This window comes from Poecilia reticulata, linkage group LG2 (assembly GCF_000633615.1).
Source record: "Poecilia reticulata strain Guanapo linkage group LG2, Guppy_female_1.0+MT, whole genome shotgun sequence".
NCBI lineage: Eukaryota > Metazoa > Chordata > Actinopteri > Cyprinodontiformes > Poeciliidae > Poecilia > Poecilia reticulata.
In genome coordinates this window covers 22,330,489-22,349,490 of record NC_024332.1, presented here as the reverse complement: position 1 = coordinate 22,349,490, position 19,002 = coordinate 22,330,489, and the positions used below count along the sequence as shown (strand labels likewise).

The window sequence follows — 19,002 nt, the reverse complement described above, 5'->3', positions numbered from 1 at the left end:
GGGGGGGGGGGGGTATGGCCCCTAAATCAGTCTAAGGGTTTTAAATGACCCCTGAGCCACACTCTGGACACCCCTGATGTAAGATGCTTGTTTCATTTCACACTGTCACTTTCCAGACAATTTCGACATTCTAGCAATGAACAGACTCACTGGCCAGTAAGCAGAATCCACCCATTTTTTTTTTAAGTTTGAGTTTCTCTGACTTTTTTTCCAATTACTGAATGAAGCATAACTAAGCACCACCATGCCATGGTGACAACACCTTTTAGTGTGGATGTGGCTATAGARGTGAATAAAACTCTCCGCTGGCAGCCGTCMTTATCAGTGAGGTGTTTAAAGTGAAGACAGAGGAAGAACATCCAGAAGAACATCCAACACATTTGCTACTGTTACCATTTTCCACCATTTCCACTTGACCCCTATTATAGTGTGTCAAAAGACTTGCTGATTAAATATGCAGGAATCAAACCTCCGGTTTACAACACTCGCACTCAGAACAGCATTATGTGGCTAGCTCCAGGAATCACAGAAACATTTATTTCTTCACAGAACTCAAATAGAAGTCTAAAGAGCATTACCCCCCCACCACCACCACCACAAGAGGAGGGATTATCTGCAAAACCTCATGAATGTGGCTCCATATACCTCAGTTAGGATCCGCCTTCTGGAAACCACTTCATAGTTTTCCAACCAACCAGCCAGTAGCTGCCTGCCAACCAGCTTAAAGCTGCTTTCCAGCTGAATTAGTGACATTCACAATGTCAACAATGTAAGAGTTATACTTTTGGTATCCCTCAGCAAAAATAACTGAAGTGTACAACCTGAGCCACATGTCTGCAGTTAATGTGAAAAGCAGCCATCAGTATGTGGAACGTATGAGACCTGCCGGTCTTGAGAATCTGACTGGAGGAACTGGTTCCCAGTCATCCACAGGAGCACCACAGGAACTGGACGTCATTTTGGGTTTCAAAGATCGGTTCACAGTTAGTCCAAACTTGAACCAAAATGTGTTGAACAGAGACAGATCATGGCTGGACAATAAATCAATAAATATATATCGTGATAGACATGTGATCAATACCAATAGGTAAGAGAATATTCGATATTTGACATGTAGAACAGGCACTAAACTCGGATCCAGAACCAAACAGCATTCTGGAAGATGTAGGCAGAGGAAAGACTTTAGCTCAGTGGTGTCCAAAGTGGGTCTTCAAGGGATGGCATCCTGCATGTTTTAGTTCTGGACRGTCGACCCTGGGGGAATCCTTCAGCGGCTCTGCCGCTTGCAGCTTCMCCGTTACGCCTTTCTCCCTCTGATTTGCACGTCTGCGGACTCATTGCTCTCCTCTTCCGAGCACGCCTTCATCTCTCAGACTCTTCCAGCTGCTTCTCGTTTTCACCAGAGATCTCAAGGTCATCAGCAAACGTAGAACACAAGGACTTCTGCAAGACCTCATTTGTCCACCCACCCATCATTTCTGGGATCAAAAAGGGGTCAGAGTTAATCCCAGACATAATCCCACCCCGACCTACCTCACACCTTAACACCATCTCACTGTGCATGTGGACGTCCTGCATACTTCTGACTGCCCCAAAGTTGTTTTCTTGGCAACTTCACTGTTCTTTACCATCAGCACCCTAAATATCTTTAGTGTTCTTAACCTAATTCCACAATTTATCTCTGTGTAGTTACTACAGATGCATCAATCTGACATTAATATCCTTATAAATTAAAATTTGTGACAATATGCCTGATACATAAGGGCAGATCTATTCACTGTAACTCTATGCGTTGTGCTCTGAGCGACTTCATGCTTTATTATTTTACATTATGCATAGAATTCCTAAGTGGATTCTGAACCATTTTATTGCAGTTTAATTTTACATGTTGACAAAAGTAGTCAACTTGTTTTTGTCAGTTTCAGTTTCTTTGTCATTTATTCTACACTGGCTGCTCTACTCCTAACTGCACTGACTGAACAAATCAAAGTTGGTTGTACAAGTTTGACCAACATGGAAAAACAGCAGCTTGTGAAGCTACTGGCGTATTTAAGTGTGCTGGTGCAGAGTTGCCAAGTGCATTTGTAATTCAGCACGTTTATGACCATGTTTAAAAAAAAATTAAAAATTTTAGCAAATTCAGCCAATAAACCTCAGATATCAATGTTGGTATCGGAAGTGAAAACAGTGGATCAGTGCATGCCTAGTAGTTACATCACAACCAGAGCTCTCCAAGCCATAGCTATTCTCTCACTCATGGATTGTGTTAAAAAAAATATCTAGCTTAAAAGTCTCCATGCCTCCATTTTGATTGGTATGTTTTTGCTCTTCATCCTCCTCACAGCTCCCCCCACTTCCTAATTTATTCACTTCTGTTTCTCCTGTTTTGCTCCCTCATCAGCTGCTCCTCACACTGCACTATATTCTTTCTAGATCTCATACACTGTCAGTCCTGCTCAACTTAAGCCGGGTAGGTAGTGCGAGTAAAACTCTGGTGAATGTTTGTCCTGGATTCTCTGTTGAACTCCTACAGTCGGATCAGAGCGGTGGGGACTGAAACTGGTGCAGGTCCCAGGAGGAAATGCTCAGCCAAGTCTGTTGACGTTCGCGAAAAATGCGCAACAGTAGCAGCAGTGTGAAACACACTGATCTGTGTGGAGTAACGCTGCTCACCTTTGGTCTGCAAACGGCTCAGCACAGCTCAGGAGCGCCGGTTCAGTCACCCTGCAGACACAGAGCAGAGGAAAAGTTTCAACTTTACAATCAGGTTTCCTTAAGACAGAACGTGAACTATTCCATATATAGGGATGGATATTTTTAGTAGAAAATACAATTGCCATTTTTTTTATGTGGCTCTGATGCTTAATGCCTTTATTTTATCAATATCCTCAGAACAGAAGTGTCTCTTCATTTTCACTGTAAATTTTTGATACATTTTAAATCACTGTTTACTAAAACTGTTCTTCTTCTACATTTCAGCTGTTAAAGCAAAATGTTTCTGCTCTCACAGAAACGCGGTGTATTCCTAATCCCTTAAAGTTTAACATGGTGTTGATCGGTCCTTGCAGCTGTAGCAGGTTTAACTCTTCTGGGCAGGTGTTTATGACCATGCTCCCGGAAGTACATGTGTGAGGTCAGACACTGATGTTGGATGGGAAGCTCTGGCTCAGAGCCTGAACTCTCTACCAAAGGTGTTCCACTGGGTCGGGCTTGGGACTCGGCGCAGACCATTCAGGGTCTTCTAAGCTAAACTCGCTCATGTCTTTATAGACCTTTGATCTGTGGAGCTCTGCTGGAATGTCTCCAAACTGTTTCCAAAGAATCAAGGGAATTAAATTATCTAAAATGTCTTGGCATGCTGAAATACAAAAGAGCTCATTTTCCTGGAAGTAAGGAATTTAAAATGAAAACCAGCCCCCGATATCATAAAACCAAACTGCACCAAACTGTACACTTGACACAACGCAGTATACCAAGTGTCATTCTCCTGCCAACCACCAAACCCAGAATCACCCATTTCCTTTCCTCTTTGTTATGATTCTGTGATCGGCTGTTTGTGGAATGAGAGGAAATTTAACAACAGGATTTATTCCCGTCGTGGCACCACCGTGGAATTCCCTGTGCTGTGAAAAGTGGCTTTGCTAATGTTTTTGGAGGCAGTCAAAAGCCATGACAAGAACACATGAATTCAAAGGTTTCGATGAGCAAGTCATTACATTTGGGTACATCACAAAAAATGCCAGCAGCGGTGTTTCCATTGACCGTATACCTGCGCAATTTAACACTTCGWAAAGAACTTCGCTTAATGGAAAYGCAACAATTTTGAAAAGAAAAAACAAAAAGTTTTAGATCAAATGTTTTGCCGCTGGGACGAGGTGGTTTGGCCGTATCAAAACTGATTCATTTGTGCAAAACTGCAATAGAAACACTTTGTCCACCTCACACGAGTCACACGGTCGTCAACCCAATGTTGCCACTGACACAAACCATGAAAAAGAAGACAACGGYATGTAGGAGGAGGATTATGGTGCAGCATGTTTTTTAATGACTTCTCACAAAGATAAACATAATCTGTAACTCCAACACTGACTTGTTCCCAAGTCGCTGGTTCCCACTGGAACAAGGAAGCGATGCGTTCTTCTTACCATGCATTTTATCGGCACGTTGAACTCTAAACCTTAATAGGAAGYTACTACTGGTAGTATTTTAATATTTAAACTTCAAAAGCATGTTAATTGCAGGCCTGGTTTTTCACTGTACGCAAACACTCTAACCCTGACCAGTTCATTTAAAACCCTTAAACAGAAGCCAGAAGGCTGTGAGAGGCCTACAGGCTACAACAAGGTGGAGATGAAGCTAGAAAACGTTCTAATGAGGTAACAAAAATGTTCAGAGACACGCAGCTGTCTATACACTAAATATACTGTCAGCAGGTGGCACCAGTGTGTGTTCCTTTCATGGTGACCAAGCTGGATGCGTGTGACCTAAAAATAAGTGACAAGCCACAACGTTGTGTTGTCGTAGTTTGCGTCTCCTTTCCCCACAGTGTGTTTCTGACCCACTCTACTCCTTTGAAGCTGCTCTGCAGGCTTTCCCCCTTCGGCTCTGGTCTCATTTCCTTCTACATCTGTGTTCACTTGTTCAGCCGACGTCCCGGTAAATCACCACTGCTCTCCCTGTTACAGCTTCATCAGCTGTAGGCCTCTCATTGAGTAATTCATACAGAAAGCGGCAAACTGCGTGAGAGATGCTGYAATTATGTTTTCAAGGGTTTTGCAGTGAACATCTCTCATGGGTGTGTGTGTGTGCATGCATCATGTTTCTATATCCTTGTGGGGACCTTTTTCTATCTACAGTGTGCGGTTGTTGTGGGCTACTGTTCCTTGTGGGCACAAATCCTGGTTCCCACGAGGGGAAAGGTGGGTTAGGGGTCAGGTTTAGGACTAAAGTGTGAATTGAGTTTTGGTTAGGGTAAGGCTATAGAAATGAATGGAAGTCTATGGAAAGACCCCACAAAGAGAGAGACATGACTGTGCATGTGTGTGTGTGGGGGGTGGGGGGTGGGGGGGAGTCCCTCCACAGAACTAACCAGGTTGTGCAAATGCATAAAAAAATAATCACTTCACATGACAGGGGAGAACACGCACACACACACACACGCACACCCCCACACACATACACACACACACACGCACACAGCCCTACTCATACCAAGATAAAAATATTAGCAGCTCCCATGTGATTGGTAGCTAAAGGCTGAACTAACAATAACAACATTGTCRTAGCAAACGTAGCGCTCATGAGCACATCGGCAGCCTAGTGTGATTCTCACTGTCGCAGTAAAGCTAAATTTTCGATAAGTCAGGAAGAGGAACCTTCTTCATCTGTTACCGGGGTTACAGAGACCCACCGGACCACGGAGTGGTGAAAAAAGATGGTTTCACTATATAGAACCCCATGTGCTACAGAGCTCCATTATGYGCTCTCTAGCACAGCACAAAGTGATGCCCTCAAACACCTCACAGTACGTAGTCGATGGCCCTGGGAACTGACCTGAAGTCATGTTCAGATATCAGAGCCTGTTTGTGGTTGATGCAGGCAAAAACCAAATAATGGTTTCTGTGGCTCAGCTGTGGTTTCAATTCCAGCATACTTCCTTAAGCGTGGCATTCAACATCAACCTCCATCTGCCTAATGGAGCATGAATGTTTATGTGTTTATTATTTTTCACTGAAAATAAATGGAGATAAACTCTCACTGACTGTTCTTATAGTCGAGTTCAGCTCAGCTCTACAGCAGATCACTGTGGCTTGTAGGTTATTAGAACCTTTTGTTACCACAACACAGTGTTAGATTTCAAAAATGCCAGATGGCCAAACAACCATGAGAAAACGCTGATTAGCGTATATTAAACCAGGAATGCTCTTAATAGTTGCAGGACACTGGCTGCCCAGAAGTTTTGACCCCTGACCTCCAGGGAACCACCATGCCGGTTCAACTGCCACACAACCCATTCAGTTTCTATAGCAACRCAAGCCCCACAAAGCCAGTTCACGGTGGTGGACAGTGCTGGACTGATGTGGCAATGTCAAACTTCCATCTCCCTTCAAAAATAAAAAACGATGTGTCAGGAAAACACTTCCTCATCCTGCTGTTGAAATTGATTACTTGACAGGAAAGTATGTGGAGGAATTGGTCAATAATGCCACTGTGTGGTTGACCATGATCTGGTGGTGTAATTCTTTGATTCACCAATTTTCTACTACAGATATTCCTTTAAAGTTAAAYACTGACGCAGTAACTAACTGATGGGTTGATTCTACCGATTCAGAATTCCAAGGAATTCTCTGTAAGAATATKAATRGAATTCCAAGAATGCTGGGGTCTTTATATAGAATAGGGGTTATCACTACATTAAAGGTGAATTTTAATACAATTTGTGTGACATATTCTAAATAGTTAATAGTTAATGCTAAGTTTTTCACACGTCGCTAATGGCATCGCTATCCTACGTTTGATTTATTTTTCCACCAGGAAGAATTAGCCTCAATAATGTGGGCTCTTGGCTCTTGGTTCAAGGGACAAATCAGAGACRGTTCACTTCTATATGCAGTCATATGGAGCAAAACGTGGAGCTTCCCCAAGACCAGCTGTTGCTGCATGGCATCAGTCAGCTGGCGTCAGAAAAACAATGAAACTGTACTTTTCCCTCTATAAAAAAAAACAAAAAACAGTCAGCTGTTTGGAAATATGTCCAGTCCTAAAATCACAGCCTGTCAGTCACAGCTCGGCAACCATARAGACACACCACCTCATACTTTTATTAAGGTAACACACCTTCAAAACAAATGCAAAACATATGCTACAAGGTTTAGYATATCTGGCAGTGGACAWAAAACAGCAGACTAGTTAGTGTGACTATTAAAGCGAGTAATWAACTTGACTAAATTAATATTSTTTGCAGTGTGTGACTTAACTTTGGAATGACTACAGCCTAACTGTAACATATTTAACCTCTGTGATGTACTGATTAGCTGGCAGAATCATTTTAATCTCACTACGTCAGAYCATCAAAACGTCTGTAACTAAGGAGACTGATTTTTACTGGAAYGTTTGTTCTTTCCCAATTTCATGTATCGTTACTTGTTTTGTTGTTACAGTAAACCAATCACYGCCTTAATTTGCTGGTTTGCCTCCAATTCCTCATCAAGCTCAAACATAAAATCCCAGCCCACCGAGGTCCTGGCCTTTACTCTATTATGTTGGTGGGAGCAAAAGCCAGTCGGCCGACTGCCATGGCAACCAGCAACAGTCAATATATTACATAACAGAATAAAATAATCAGAAAATTATTCTGTTAAAGAATCTGAAGCAAAATYGTTTTTATTCGTGCCAAAATGCCGGGAAAATAATCTGCTCTTTAAATTYGTTCACTCCCCCTCTTACTGCAAGTYGGATTTATTTTTGTTTTTATGCAGCCAAGCTGTAAAAGCTCTTTGTTAGTCATAAGGAATATCTTTAGTTCCTGTCATGCATATTTTCCCAGATTACTCCTGACCAACATGTCTGATCTCAGTTCATTAAATGGGTTTATTTTAGAATGTCTATTTATTAGCGTTGTGTTTGTGAAGTGCTGCAGCCTGGCTTCTCCTCCTCGGCAGATTGATGACTCTTCTATTATCCAACAGACCACTTGAAAGGTTATTACAAAAGAAGCCAGCCTGCCAAGACAAAGGCTTTTAACTCTCCAATTGGAAACAATAGTCTTACCTCCGTTAGTCCCCTTGTAGTAAAACTGTGGTCCACTGCTAGAGGGCTGTGTTGGTAATACTTAGTCATGATTTCCTTTGACAACAGGCTACAAGTATCTACTTTAGGGCATTGCTTCATATCTGATTCATTGCCAAATCATTTCATATGTTTCGCTTCCACATAGCGGGCATCCGGGTCTCCACCCCTGCTACATGGATATGAGGCTTTGCTGCGTCTCAGATAGACGCAGCCTGAGCAGTGAGGTGCAGCTAAATGTGTTTGTGGGGGGTGAAGRGGGAAATTGCCCTCGTTAGGATATTAAGGACAGATAAATGGAGCCACTGTTTGTTTACTGCAGTCAACACGAGACTCYAGAACAAGAACTTGTGTCACTGAGGCGGTATAGTTTCCTACAACCACAGTTTATCCAGTTACTACCATTTGGCCTCTGYATCATRGAAAYGTCCTGCAGTTACAACCACCTGGTGTTTGCAGAACRCTTCTTCTCCTRTCTTGGTACAGTGGACTCCCAMCTASTCGCTGTTCAGATTCACGTATTTGTGGATTTTTCTGTGGAAAACGCTSACTTATTAGCAGAAAATTAACCTACTTGCAGATTATTTCGTAGAGAATATTGAAGATATTCAACAGAAAATGCAGGTTTATTAATCAGAAGTAGTTTGGCGTAATGCCAGTCGGCACGCTATTGACTATTGTTGGCAAAGCAGCCAATCCCGTTTGAGTTCCTTGGTGCTGATTGGCTGTGCCTCCAAGAACAGAGACAAGGAAGACTATAGATGTCGGTGTAAAGACAGTTTCCCATATTAACGCACACTAAGGTGCATCTGGAGTTTGACCTCCAGCAGGAAGTGTTAACTGTTTTTAGATCTCAATTATTCACAGATTACAGCTGTTTTACTTTYCCCAAACTTCTTCAGTTAGTCCTTATCATTTATTTAGTTAGCTTCAGGCTATTTTAAAACTCATCAAAGAGCAGCTTATTTACACAAAACTTCAAACTGCAATTAACAGGATCAGTCACGTTTTTTTTTTTGTTTTTTTTAATCTTCCATTTTTCCATTTACATCCAAACCAGCRCGCATCTAGTGAAGCCAATTCACTTTGAATAATATTACGGCATCATTTGTCACAGAGCAGTTCAGACCGCCAGCTCTGAAGCCTCTCGGTCTCCACATTCACTTCAATAAAAAGTCACAATTGCTTCCCCCAAGTCAATAAAGTGACCCTGGCATCATCAACCTGCTGGGGAATTATCTAACAAGTTTTCCTTCATTCCAATGATAACCATCCAAAAAGAAAGACGCAGTGGCCAAGTTCCTCCAGGCTTTCTAAAACTCTGCTTGCTTCTAATACCGTCTCTGTCTGTTTCAGAATAACGATAAAAAGTTACTCATAAGGTTATTAATAAGACTATTGCCTCCCAAACAGCCTGATATTTTTAATGCAGTTTTATCGTAACTGGCCCACAATTCTTCATAAACTACCAACTCATTATGGTGTAGATGCGATTTTAATTTTAATGTGCTTACATGTATATTTAAATTAGCGGTATATTTTCACATGAATAACAGTAACGGTGGGAGGTGGGAATGGTAGAAGCACCGGTGTGTGTGTGTGTGTGTGTGTGTGTGTGTGCGCGTGCAGAACAGCTCATCTTTTGTAAGCAGACAGTTTAGTCTGCATCAGCTGAAGGACGTCCACACACACAAGATTTTACCCTGAGTAGCTCCAACAGCTCAGTTTGCACCTGCTGCAGCTGAAACGAGGCCAACAGTTTCACTGAAGGGACATTCTTCCATACGAGCAGCTCAGCTAGCAACAAACTGTTCTGCCTGGTAACCAGTTAGCCCCCCAACTAAACCAGTACAGTCCTGACGAGATGAGCAGTCAGGTCAGATTACAGGCTGCAGAGTGAACGCACCCCGAGGGATATCTGCTGCATGCTTTTTTTTTCTTTTTTACTCCAGTTAGGCTCAGACTGGCGGCGCTGCAGGGCCTGAGAGGTCAATGCAAAAATCTGCCCAGAATTCAATTTAAGGGTATGAGAGTAAAGAGGGCTGAAAGCACACGCTCATTTCAGGTATCTGATAACAATAAATTGTTTCCTTTTGCTTCACAAATATGCACTTCTTTGTGTTATTCTGTGCAGAATTAYACAAAGGCTGCAATGTTACAATAGTGTAAACATTACACAATCCTTTATATCAGTGTAACTTCATGTTTTGAGGAGCTCTTCTGACCATGCGTCACCGAGTTTCCTTCCCATCCAATCCGGCAAAGCTAACTCCTGACACACACCACACACACGCACGCAAGCACGCACACAAGCAAGCACAATATTTCCTATCCTTGTGTTCCTGTTTCAACTCTGCAGGGAAACCTAGGGGCCAAAAGTAGAGTTTTTTTTTTTATTTCCCCAACACTCTCTAGAACCATTTTTGGTTTGGATTGTTGCCCCAAACAAATCAGGCAGGAAGCGCACCAAGTACTGGGACATTTTCTTCTTTTATTCTCCATATATTTTTCAACTCTTAGCTGATCATTGGGTTTTTTTTGGCATGAAGACGAAACACCAGCTTTGTGTAAAATCTGTTCCAGCTGCCAGGTAAACACCTGGATCATCACATGCTCTGGAAGGGAGTCGACACGGGCAGAGAAGCTGAGATAAATGTTCTCTTAACGCGATGCTCAGGAGGTGAATCCACGCTGCCCCGGAACCCGTTTGGGAACATKAGATGGTTTCTGCTCTGAAGAGCTTCACCCGTTTGCCGCTGTGATCAGCCGCACTGCAGAGCTGTCAGGAGGAATCCARCAACCTCAAAGCTGCTCTGACACACAGCGAGCACCGCCTCATAAACCCACTGCAAGGTCACCGAGTTACTGGGTTAATATGCTGCTGCGATCAGGCTGCGTRCATGAGCAACCGTTTATCATGTTGGCCCACTAGCTGCAGTAGCTGCACCCCAAYTATGGTCTCAGTCTGTTCAGATCTAACCAGTAGAACGCAGTTAAAGCTAAGCTTTGATGTTATCTAATGACTAAGCCAGGAAGTAGCCCTAACCMTCCAGCAGAGGAGTTTCAAGATCTCATTCAGTGATGGAAGGATGGAGCAAAACTCTGAGTTTACCTTTCTATCTACATRTTAACRGTTACCGATGGTTAYAGAWGTATTGATCATCTTTCTTGGTTTTCCTTGAGGTCTGAGATCCCAATTCTGCTAAATTGTCTGTCCAAGAAATTTGTGGCGAGTACTGGCGACAAAAATCAGTAGCCAAATTTTCCATCAAAGTTTTTAAACATAAATTTTAGAGCAATTCATTTGAAAAGGTTGATGGAAACAACAAAAATCCAGCCAACCACCTCGATTTTGCAAATAAATGTTTTTCCACTCACTTGAGGTGTTTTCTGACTACTCAGACAAAGAGTCAATGTGSTAAAGGGGAGATKGAAACACATCTGCTGAATAAGRTCCAACATAGYCCCTGTTGGGTCTGTGCCTTACCAGAGGCAAAAAACTCGGAGTCCAAACCTCCAGCTCAGAGGTTTGGCTTTTCCGAGATGTTTGGTCCGTGAGAGTTTACAACCTCTACTTCCTGTTGATTACAGCCATRTGTAGCGTCAACATCTGATGAACTTATGCATTGAGGWGMCTGGTTGATTCGCTCGGCCAATTCGTATTTGCCTTTCTCCATTTTCCTTTTTTGGCTGCATTTCAAAAGTCTGTTTCAAATTCACATGAGAAGTTGATGGAAACACAGCTACTGTGCTTCAGTTTTCTTGACAATGTTTTTCCACAAAAAAAAAATCCAAATAATGCCAAAAAACATTTTCTCATGAGACTTACGCCATCTCGTGTCTGTGTATAATGCTACGTCGCTGCAAGTCAGTTAGTTAAAATCCTGCAAAGATCTAAAAAATCTTAACATTAAAATAGAAAAAAGATGAACACTTTACATTTTTCTAAATGGACACATGAGGAAGTGCTACCTTGACATRAAGAGAATGTTGGAAGTAAGTTTTATTTATTTTGCTTTAAAACAACCAGAAGCCGTTAATGCAGCCCTCAGCTGGAGCCCCGAGACTGAAGCAAAGRCAAAAACAGACTGTTCGCTGTAGCAGCCATCTAAAGCCYACAGTCCCTGAACACTACTTGCAATGAAGAATGACAAATAAAGAAAAATGTCTAAAGGTAAGAAAACGAATTTCCAAAATTTGGAATTATATCAAACAAGTGATTAATTGAATGATGAAGGGCGTTCATTAAGTTTAACAAAGAGGAAATGAAAATCCTGGTTTTTGAGGCCGTTTGTTCATCAATCAAAGGAAAACTAGCTGGTTTTAATCACTGATACCATCTTATAATTCAATATTCACAGACGTCCTGCACGTTGATMATSTATTTAGCCRTTTGGATGGACTAACCATATGGAAATTCTTGAAACTAAATCACAGAKGGATATATTCCATTTATTCTTCATCCAGTACAAAAATACTTTCCACGTCATTCTCAGGCTGCTAGGAAYCCAGGAAAACGTCAGCTAAAGTTCATGTGATCGTTTTTGACAGAAGGTCGATAGCTGAATGCGTTATCAGTCTGTTAATATTCCATCATATTTTACAAATATTTCCAATTAGAAGTGTGTCAGTGTCATCTAACATCTGAGCAATCTGCCTCAGATAAAGCCATACRTGAAAAATATCTGGTTTTCTAGTTGCTTTATTCATTCAGAATGAGAAACCCTCAGCATGTAGACTGCTGCTTTTCTACTAGAGAGCGATGGTGTTACCTTTATCCATCCACCCAACCGCAACTTGTTCCACGAACCCCCCCCCACAAACAGAACTTTTCAAAAACAGACCATTTTTAGCTGCTGTTACAGGACTGCGGTTCAAACAGTAGAACTTTCCCCTCAAGCTACACTGCGTCACCCAAACATACTATTTCACAGGAACAGTAATAAAGCTTTCCACTTCTGCAGCACTGCCTGCCAGAAACAACATCTGCAGCAGGAACCAGAGACCCGCTCCAACCACTCAGACAACAGGAAACAGGAGCAGAAGGAATAAATGACTAAATTTGTTGGATTTTTGTTTTTTTGRCAATTCTCCAAAAAACTTTTCAGATGACACACAAAAATCGCTTTCAGCTTTCACATGAATTTGGTTCAGACAAATCACTGGTTATGGCTTCCACCCAGATTTACCACCRGTTGGAGCYGACTAAACAACRCAGAAAAGCAACTAACAGCTTGTAACATCTTTATACATCTCTGTCCAGGGCCATCTAAAAACTCCCATCTAAATGCTTTACAATGTTATTTTGCCTAAAGCAAGCAGAATCTGAGCACACTTCAGGCAATCAGTAAAGTGGGGAAGTCGTCACTCTCCATTTGGAAAGCAGAAGAAAAACTAGGGTCCTTCAAAATCTGTTTTATTTTCCAAATTCCACTTTTATTTTTCTCAATTCCACTTTACCCATCTTAACCRTATTTCTTAACGTGAATGAACCAGGTAYGGGAGCTGCAATGGCCAAATTACTACAGAAATCACTGAATACCAGCAAATACTGTGAAATTCTGCATTTTATTGTGCATTCCAATTCTGCAATTCTGTCCGAGTTTTCTTCCCTAAAAATGTGCCCTCCTATAGCAAAAGACACCAAGTATGAAATGATTTGGATGATTCCTGAATTGGAGCATCGYTTATTTTCCTTGGCGCCGACTGAGTGCACCCCCAAGAGTGGAGATAACGAAGGCTTCAGATGTTAGCTTCTGCTGTAGTTTCAGATGGTTTCCACTGCATGTATCAAACATTTGATGTTTAAACTAAACATCAAATCTCTGCAGTTCTGGGCGTTTTTAGAGGGGGGGGGTCTCAGGTATTCAGATTTTCTCACACAAAAACTGTTAAACTGTTCATTAAGAGGATTCTGGACAAGATGCTGCAGTCAACCCTTTGAAAGCAGTGAGGAAGAGTTATGTTAGGCAACGTGTCTCTAAGGCCAGTGTTAATTTAATAACCCACGCCAGTTATGAGTCAGCGTTCCATATTAAGCTACTGGAAATATGCTAGCATAACGTCTCTCCAAAATACGCAGCACACCCAGCCAGTTAAAGCAGGAATTTTTTTTTTTTTTATAGAAGCAAAAAGTGTTGGGCAGACTCGTCCCACTGAGAGACTCCGACATGACAGACGGTGAAGGAAGGCTGGAGGGAACGCCATCCTCGTTCCTTTCCACTCATTTTAAAAACATTCAGTGTGGAGCAAACATCCAGCATGAAGAGTATTCCACTCTGTTTTAATTCACCAGCTCATGAATCCTGTAAATAACCTCCGACCTCTCTGCCCGTCTTCAGCAGGGTTTGGACCCAGACCCGCTGGCTGCCTCACATACTTTCCGTCTGCGCTGGAGCACTGCTGGGATGCGCAGGGCAGCCGCGAGGTTTGGTCTGGACCGGCTTCAGGCCGGAGTGTGTTTTCACATGTGAAGGAGCCAGCGCCGAAAAACTGTAGACGTGCTGCAAGCCATCACAGAACCACACACACCCATGGGTTCACCTACACACACACACGCGCGCACACACACACTCCTCTCAACTGGTGTTTCAAACCAAGCCAACCAACCGGCCAATAGACCCCATACACACTCTCACTTTGTTCCACCCACACAAAGCCCCCGCATCACCTTCATCATACATCAGCAGCTCAGACAGAAAGGCCTGCAAGGCAAAACTCAGGGCACAATTTCCACTGCAACACGACCTCAATGAACTACAAAGCAGGATTTGTTGTGCAGTGAGGTAACTTCAGGTTAGGCTAACACTTTTAATCAGTCCATCGGTATGTGGCCGGCAGGCTGGACAGCTTTAACCTTCTGGCTCACACACACTGCTATCCATCATCCATCACCTGCCGATCAATGAGAACAATTAAAGAATGTATGAAAAAGAAGTGTTAAACAAAACATCTGCTCTGCTGTTAGCGCATGAGTGGATTAGCGTAAGTGTGACCAAAACTGACGGTAGCTACACGCTCCAGTATAAATAACTACTACTAAGCATAAATTTAGGTGTTGTTTTAAAGTCTATAAAATAACATTTGGATGAATTGTTATGACATTTTTAAGGTTAAGAGTTGTCAACACACCGCCGTCACCGTCAAGGCCACACAGTGACAGAGCTGTAAGCATTTGACATATGAACTGATAAGCTTGGAAGCCATATTGGTTCTGTGAAAGAGAGTTAAGATTTAATTAAAGCGAAGACATTAAGGAGGAAAGATATTCAAGGGCTCAACAAAACCTCACTTCAAAACCAACCTGGTAAAACATACTTTGGGCTTGGATCTACCAAATGTACATTAAAAAAGTAGAGCCTATGACACACCAACATTTTTAGCATAATACTGCAAAGACATAATTTATAACGTAGGTACTTAAAGAGAATATACAGTGGAATTAGCCAAGGACTCTAACAATAGGATGCAGGCAATTCTAGAGTCAAACAACCTCCATGCCAGGATCCTTTTCTGTGGATCCTTTTACAAAGATTGATAAATTCAAATCTCAAATTAATTAAATTTGTGCGTTGTGGCTTAAACAAAAACCCAGGAAAAAGGCGATTCTGCCTCCACTCAATGCAGTCAAACCGTCCGTCCTGATTTCCAGCTGCTCAGCCAGGACCTGCCTCTCCAGGAGGGACAGACACAGTGAGACAGAAGAAAAAACAGACAGGGTGGCTTGGCTAGAGTGATGCAGCTCTGAGGCTAAACGAGGCAAGGAAAAATAAAAGAATAATAAAAGAAAAAATGGCTACGAAGACATGAGACTACATTTTCCAAGAAGGAGGGCCACGCAGTAATACGGCACCGGCAGCCAGAGGGACTTTACATCTGTGTGGAATTAAAGAGAGACAAACAGTTCTGCTGCTGCTGCTGTGGAAAACTGAGGCTGGAGATAAAAAGAGACAAGCTAGTCGTACAGAGCTCTGTGTCCTTGGTTGGTGCTTTTAGAAAAAGATGTACAACCTGAAAGAAATGCTAGAAAAAAGAAGATTTTACTGTAGTACATAGTATTTTTGTGATTAACATTTGTACCTTCACTCGCCAATTTATTAGTAGCACCTGTTCAAATGGGTGTTAGCAAAAATAGTGACTCGGCCAGTCATGGATCTAAATAATCCATTCACGCATCCAGACGTGGTGATGAAGACAGAATGAGGAAGAAAGGGAATTTAAGGTACTGACTGTTTGTGCCAGACATGGTGGTCAGAATATTTCAGAAACTGCTGATCTACAGGGACTTTCACCCACAACCATCCCTCTGCTTTACAGAGAAAAGTCTGAAAACGAGAAAACATACACTGGGCAGCAGTTGTGTGGTCACCAATACCTCGCTGGTGTCAGAGGTCAGATGGAGAATTGGTAGGCTGGTTTAAGAGGATAAAACAGCAACAGTACTGCAAATAACCACTTGTTATAACCAAGATCAAGATGCAAAATCCGTCTGAACACACAACACATAGAACCCTGAAGCACCAGGTACCAGATGGCACCGGGCTACAGCTCCGGCTGGATCACAAACACCGACACAGAGCGACTCAGACTTGCCTGGTCTAATGAGTCTTCATTTCAGAGCAACATTCAGATGTTAGGGCCTTGCAACTCCGGGTCAGGCTGCAGCTGGGGGTTGTGGTGCAATGATGTGGGGGAGATTTTCCTGCCATACTTTGGGCCACTCCTTTAAACACCAGAGCATACCCGAGTATTGATACTGACCATGCCCATCCCTTCATGACCACAGTGGACCATCTTCTGATGGCTGCTTCAAGCAAGACAATTAGATCAGATCAGATCATCTCCTACCAGTTTGTTGAACATAATGAGTTAACAGTGAGCTCAGCTAGTTAACCCACTAATGCTCCACCAGACTGTTTTGGTGGTTATTAAGCAGCAGACTGCAGGCTAGTTAACTGATTCAACGGCTCGCCTAATTAAGCAGGTTGTTCATGTGACGGTGATGCAGCGCAGGACTGAGGGCGTTTAAAGCAGAGAAGCAATGTCGGCGGTGTGGTTGCTTTTTCACAATGTTGAAATGGTAGGAAAAAAATCATATGACCTATAATATTAGTAAATATCAGTTATCACTCATGAAAGCGATCTAAAATCGGATATTAATATCAGCCCAATTTTCCATCCCTAATTATTCCATTTTGAAAACAGGGACATGATGAATACAGAGTTGGCATTTTAAATTGCCTTTACGTTATCCTGCATCAGTGATTAGCACGGTTAGCATTTGTAGCTGTGGACATCCGTCTGTGTATGTATCACACAGAGAATATACACTGCATGCAAGATTTCCAAAAGACTGTCAATGTTTTCAAATGTAGCTCATTTCATGATAGACTTGGAAGGTGAAGGTTTGACCTTCTGGGCTGGAACCTTCTACATTTGTGTTCAAGTCCCACTTCCTGTTTAAAAGTAGCACCATGAGTGAAGAGTCCATATGTCCTCACAGAGAGCAGTTTGCGTTGTGATTTTTCTGACTTATTCTTCCATATATTCTGACCTTTTAATACAGTGTGAAGACTGCTGAGAGTTACCAGATCTGAAAATAACTCAGATCCGATAACAAAAATTGGTGAATTCTCGTCACGAGCCGATTCATAAAACCTGGCAGAAAATCCCTAAAGGCATAACCAATAGGGGGCAGTAAAGCAACAGTCTGTTAATCAACAGTTATGGTACCTTTAGAGTGATTGTGGAAATGTTACTGTTGAAGTAGAAAATGATGACGCAGAAAGGGGTCCGGATGCCGATAGAAGGTATGATTACTCTTCTAAGTGGCAGTTTAAGAGGACGTGTTGATAAATCAGCTGTGACTCAGCGGTTTAGGTAAACACAACCAGCTGGGTCAGACCGGACAGCAGATAACTGGCTGGCTAATCTCTATCTGCCCTCACACACCATCAGGCCCTTATGGAAGATGGCTCCCTCAGCGCATGTTGTTCTGAACAGTACCCAGACAGCGTACACTGATAATGAAGTATGTCAGTGAGTCTCTATTTAGAACACCCACCAATTATCAACTATGTCATGGATTATCAATTATGTATCTGTTCAGGACAGAACATAACTGTGGAACCAACACACTATTTTTGTGTCATTTGACATCATTCTGAGGTAAATAACTAAGACTTGAATGTCAGATCATTTCCTTTTCCAGCCCGCTTCTTGACCTGCCTTCATGTTCCTGCTAAAAGTCTGGATGTGCACAGACATGAACATGCAACGTTTTTGAATTTTTAACATGGCCACTGTAGTTTTATTTGGAAGGGATTATAAACAAAAACTCCAGGCACAGATGAGTTTCACTTTCAGACCCAGCATTCTCCCACCACTCCCCCCATGAGCCAAAGGATAAAGTGCTTTTCTATTGAAATGCCAATCCTTTCCATGCATTCCCTGAGTTCACCACTTGAGTGGCAATCTTTTCCAGAGATGTTGAGATATTCCACTTGCTTTGACTAGATACATGTTCTTATGAGGTTATGTTGACCAAAAACATTAATGGAGTCACTGCATCTTTGGCTGATTCCCTGCTGATCCCTGGTTGAGTGTCTAATTACAAAAGCTGATAATTTGGCCAAATATCCAGTCATTAGTTTTGGGGATTTGTCTCTGCACTGCAGTGTGATGCCATGTTAAAAGTAATGCACTCATGTTACAAGATCCAAACTAATAAGACTGTTGGTAAAACCTTTGAAGTAACATGATCAGACATGACAGTAACAGCTGCTGCCAGTCTACTGGAAAGCAATGCAAGTATGAAACGTCATTGCTTGGCATCAAAACCAGGAGCCCTGCAGGGTTTGTAAGGTTTGCAATTGTGCATAAAACACATTAGTAAAAACTGCATCAACACACTGAAACACTGAAAGTGATCTTTCATTGTTTGTCGTGCTGAGCTGAAGCTAAAGGGGGAAACTGGAGTGCTATTACCTCATCTGGATTCTCCATTAATCCCAGTGTTTTTATGTCAATGTGGGTGCGTGCCTGTGTGTATGTGTGTGTGGGAGTGAAATACAAGCACAAACACACATGCAAAGGCTGAGTCATTTCATACAGCTGCCAGCTGCCTGTTTCAACAGCAAACAGTAGAAAAACCATTAGCTGTTATCAGGATACACACACACACACACACACACACACACACACACACACACACAC

The 19,002-nt window shown here is 42.3% G+C and overlaps 1 protein-coding gene across 1 annotated transcript in view; it reads right to left on the bottom strand.

Annotated features, from left to right (window-relative positions):
* LOC103456969 (ras-associated and pleckstrin homology domains-containing protein 1-like) overlaps positions 1–19,002 on the bottom strand; it is a 46,705-nt gene that overhangs the window by 17,333 nt on the left and 10,370 nt on the right. The window contains exon 2 of the mRNA XM_017309170.1: positions 2,674–2,724. The gene's annotated coding sequence lies outside the window, so the exon portion shown is untranslated. The remainder of the gene's footprint in view (positions 1–2,673; positions 2,725–19,002) is intronic.